Source organism: Capsicum annuum, chromosome 3 (genome assembly GCF_002878395.1).
Source record: "Capsicum annuum cultivar UCD-10X-F1 chromosome 3, UCD10Xv1.1, whole genome shotgun sequence".
NCBI classification, from domain to species: Eukaryota; Viridiplantae; Streptophyta; class Magnoliopsida; order Solanales; family Solanaceae; genus Capsicum; species Capsicum annuum.
The window spans coordinates 177,170,268-177,176,035 of record NC_061113.1 but is presented as its reverse complement, the minus strand read 5'-3'; positions in this window follow the sequence as shown (position 1 = coordinate 177,176,035).

Here is a 5,768-nt window from a genome sequence, read left to right as displayed (position 1 = left end):
TATATATATATATATATATATATATATATATATATATTGATTAGTGTCTTTTAAATTTCCCCCTAAGATCACTAGGCTCATTATGCAATGCGTTTCTTCTAGTTCAATTGTCATTTTGGTCAATGGGTCTCAAACTAATTACCTCTCTCCTTCAAGAGGGATTCAATAAGGTGACCCCATGCCCTCTTATATCTTTATTTTATGTATGGAGCTTTTGTCTCTCTCTCTATATCGATTAGTGTCTTTTAAATTTACCCCTAAGATCTTAGCCTCATTATCCAATGTATTTCTTCTAGTTCAATTGACATTTTGGTCAATGGGTCTCAAACTAATTACCTTTCTCCATTAAGAGAGATTCAATAATGTGACCTCATGTCCTCTTATATCTTTATTTTATGTATGAAGCTTTTGTCTAATTATAAATCATCAAGTAGATATCCTCCGTTGGGTTCCTATCTCCCTCGATTCCAGGGGACCTCGTCTTTTTTTCCATGACTTAATTCTTATTTCTAAAGCTAAAAGTAATTTTATTCATCCGATGTATGAATGTATGAATTATTTTTGTAAGCTTCCCGGACATAAAATCAATGCTATTAAATCAAAAGTTGTTTACTCTAACAAATGTCCTGATTCTATTAAGAATTTAATTAAAATTCTTTTTGACTTATCCCCTTCAGATCACTTTGGAATATCTTGGATTTTCGATTTTAAATCATAAGCCTAAAAGTTTGAATTTCCAGTATATTATTGATGACATGAGGAAGAATCTCTCTAACTGAAAAACAAAATTCCTCTCTCAAGCAGGCCGACTGATCCCGGTAAGCTCGACTCTTAATGCAATCTCATCTCATACCATGCAATATTTTAAATTGTCAAAAAAGAAGAAAAAAAAATTTATAACTCTATTGACTAAATTCAAAGAGATTTTATTTGGGGATCTACCACCGAAAAAAAAGAAGATTCATATGTTGCTCGGGAGAAAGTGGGATCCCCTAAAGACTGTGAGGGTCTTGGAATCCAACCTGCAGATACCAACAACACACCTTTGTTAAATAGTTTATCGTGGCGACTTCTTAATAATTCCACCGCCTTATGACTTGATAGTGGGCAAAAATCTCCTTTGAAATCCCTCTATTATGACTCTCAAAGCTGCTACTATTCACCCTAACATGGAAATAGGAAATTATGATAAATTTTATTGGGCTCTTAATAAAAATGGGTTGTTTTCCACAAAGTCTATATACAATATTATTATGCCACATCACAATGATTAATTCCTACTGTTTTCAACGGATTTGGAAGCTCCAAACGTTGACAAAAATTAAAATATTCCTCTGGGTCTGCTTATATAACATACCCACAAACTCTTTTATCTCCATTATATTGGCATTAGCCCGAAACCTCTTTGCAAAGTTTGTCATCTTCCAAGTGAGACAATTTCTCATATTTTCCAGCATTGCTATGTAGCCCAGAAGTTCTGGTTTGATATGGGTATAAATATATTTCAAGTTATAAATACCCACCAACATCATTGTCTTCTTGCTCTTAACAATCTTAATCCTCCCTTCAACGATAACATGACCAAGTGATTGGACATTTCATTACGTGTTTAATAATCTGTTATTTTTTCCTATTGCTGCTACTGTCCGTAATAAAATTGATGAATATACCCTCTCATAATCGCTTTTCCAGTAACCTCTCCAAGTCTACTCACGTCTGTATCAAATGGGTGCCCCTTCGTACGAGCTATTATAAATTAAACACAGATGGTTCATTTTCCAACATTAATAATTGTGGGATTAGACGTGTTATTCGAAATTCAAGTGGTCAGTGGATAATTGTTATTGCAAAAAAGTTTAGTCCATTGTCACACTAAGTCTGCAAATTGTTCTAAACTTCAACCTCTTGTCGATAGAAATTGATACTAATTCTGTAGAGGTACTGCATCTCCTGAAACAATCTTATTCTCCTTGTGAATAAATTATTTCTCTTTGCAGGTAAACTTTGAGGAGATTGGAGAATTCAGTACTGCGATATAGTTTCCGACGGGCAAAGATGGTAACGGATGTTTTATCAAGACTAGGTGCCCAGCTAACACAGATTGATCGTATCCACGTTTTGTTATCTCCTTCTGATGGTGTTCAAGCATGACTGAAGAATGATCAAGATGGAGCTGTATCTAGTAATCTATTTTCTTGATCTACCTGTAATAAGTTAGCTAGTGTAAGTAACCAGTCTGTATTATCTAGTATTAGTAGTATAAATGTTCCTCGTCCTAGTAGTAGCCTAAACACTAAAAGTAGCATATCTGTTGCTCCTGCTGCAACATCTTAATTCTCTATAATATATCCTTATTATAAAATAAAAATGTATTAAATATAAAAGTTTTAGTGCATGTTGATGACAGGGAGCTTCTCTGCACATTGGGAAATTCTCCGAGTAGGCATGAGTTCAGACAACAAAACAATGTAGTTGATCTGCTAGCTAATGAGGGAGTACAAAGTGATGCATGTTAAAGATGGAAAGCATGGAATGGCATATGGATACCTCTTGAATAAGGTGTTTGATCATTTTAAGGTTGAGTGTTCGGAAGGAATGTCGTTCTTGTCAAGGTTGTATGTCTTTTTTCTACCTACGCAAGTCAAGACTTAATTCCTTGATTTATAGACTTTGTCAACTATCTGGCAAGTGATCTCATCCCACAAGATATGTCGTTTCAACGGCATGAAGTGAGAAAGTTCTTTTGGGATGAGCCGTACTTGTTTTGGTTGATGATATGATTAGGCGATGTATTACCGAGGTTGAAATGATAAGTATTTTGGAGGCATGTTATTCGTCCCCAGTTGGGGATCATCATGGAGGTACTCATACTACGTATAAAATCTTGCAATGTGATTACTATTGGCCTACTATTTACAAGGATGCACATGATTATGCTAGGGCTTGTGACCAATGCCAAAGGCAATCACTACTAGAAAAAACAGGAAAAGCGACCACAAAAAGTGGCTTCATGTGGTCGCTTTTCCTGTTTTTGCGACCACAAAAGCGATCAAAAGAGACCACATGTGGTCGCTTTTTCAAAAAAATTAAATAAATTATTTATAATTCAATATAATTTTTTTTAAAAAAAAAAATTCTGATTTAAAAAAGAGACCACCAGTAGTCTCTTTTAAAAATTTAATTAAATAATTTATTTAAAGAAAGCGACCACAAGTGGTCGCTTATATATATATAACTAATTTATTTGTTTTGGCAACGCAACCACATGTGGTCGCTTTAATAAAAAGTAATAAAATTATTTTAATATAAGCAACCAAATGTGGCCGCTTTTAAATATATATTAATTAAATAATTTTAAGAATTTATAAATTTAATTAATTAATATTTATATAAAAGCAACCACAGGGTGGTCTTTTGTTAAAATTAATTAATTAATAAAAGCGACCACCTAGGTTCGCTTTTATTTAATTAATTAATTAAATTTTTAAAAAGCGATCACTAGTGGTTGTTTTTGGATTTAAAAATATTTAAAAAATTACTTTTTAGAAAAGCGACCACATGTGGTCACTTTTTAAAAAATTAATTAATTAATCAATTAAATAAAAACGACCACATGTGGTCGCTTTTATTTATTTAATAATTTTTTAATAAAACCATGTGTAAGAATTAATTAATTATATTATATAAAAGCGACCACATGTAGTTGCTTTTATATATAATTAAATAATTAATTTTAATAAAAGTGACCACTTGTGGTCGCTTTTGGATTTAAAAACATTTAAATAATTAATTTTTATTAAAAATTAATTAATTAATTAATTAAAAGCGATCACGTATGGTTGCTTTTATTTATTTAATAATTTTTTTAATAAAATTATTTGTAAAAAATAATTAATTATATAAAAGCGACCACACGTTGTCGCTTTTATAAAAAAATTTAGGATTTCGACCACATGTGGTCGGTTTCTCTAGTAAAAATTTTTAAAAAGCGAGCATATGTGGTCGCTTTTATAAGAACTAGTGTATGTACCCGCGCGATGTGCGGATAATATTAAAATAATATTTTTAATATTTTATGTTGTAGTGTTTGTTCAAACATGTTAAATTCTATTATCTTAAAATAAATCAACCATGATATTATTTCTCGAAATATAAAAATAAAATATTTTTTTCTCTACCCTCACCCACCTCCCACCACCTCCATCCCTCCTCAATTTATTTATTTTTTTTTTAAAAATCCCCCTCCTCAATTTGATATTTTTCTTTATTATATTATTCACAATTTAAATATATTATATTTTTATCTTTTTCTTCAATATTTATAAATATTTTTAAAAATTAAATGCATATTTATCATTGTTATTATTATCAATAATTTTTATCTTTTCCTAATATGTAAATAAAATATATTTAAATGTATTTTATAACATTTAAATTTTAAAAGAGATAAGTTTGAAATGTACTATGTATTATTGTTTCTAGAGACCCCTTGTTTCTACCACTAATACTGGTTATATAGATATTAAAGAGATATTAGGAAAATAGAACTTTACTTCAATTTAAATTTCATTTAAATTCAAATTCAAATATAATATGTATTTGTTAAAAGAAGTTGAGTTTATTATTCTTCCTTATCCATAATTTTTTAAATAAAATACATACTTATCTTATAATGTATATATTTGAATTAAGAGAAAAATTGAAATCAATAAGATTAATTCACATGTTTTTTTCTTTTAAAAAAAGTTCCCACTTTTTTTTTCTTCTATCACTATAACTATGTTCTACCCACTACTACAATTTATTTATTTACTTTTTTTTATGTATTATTATTATTATTATTATTATTATTATTATTATTATTATTATTATTATTCAGTACTGGTTATATAGATATTATTATTATGTATTATTGTTTATACTGGTTATATAGATATTAAAGAGATATTAAGAAAATAGAACTCTACTTAATTTAAATTTTATTTAAATTCAAATTCAAATTCAAATATAATATGTATTTTTTAAAAGAAGATCAATTTATTATTCTTCATTATCCATAATTTTTCAAATAAAATACATACTTATCTTATAATGTATATATTTGAATTAAGAGAAATATTTGAAATCAATAAGATTAATTCACATGTTATTTTCTTTTTAAAAAAAGTTCCCACTTTTTTTTCCTTCTATCACTATAACTATGTTCTACCCATTACTACAATTTATTTATTTATTTATTTATTATTATTATTATTATTATTATTATTATTATTATTCAGTACTACTACAGCCACGCCTATTTTAAAAAATAACTAAAAGTACTACTACGTAAGTGCGTACTACTATTATTAATATTAGTTATATTAATATTTTTATCTTTTTTTCAATATTTATAAATATTTTTTAAAATTAAATGCATATTTATCATTATTATTATTATCATCAATAATTTTATATTTTCCTAATATGTAAATAAATTATATTTAAATATATTTTATAACATTTAAATTTTATAAGAGATAAGTTTGAAGTAGTATATATCTATTAGAACTCTTTAATTATTAGTTTCTTTTTTAAGATAATGAAAATATTTTTTGTAAATGGATAATTTATTCAAATTCAAATACTTAATTTTTTAATTCAAAATTTTTATTACAATATTTTTAAATTTGTCTTAAAATATTTTTTAATATTGTCTTTAAATTGCCACGTGGCTATTTTAATAGCTTGACACGTGGCATCTTGTCTTACTTATATTTTGCTTTTAT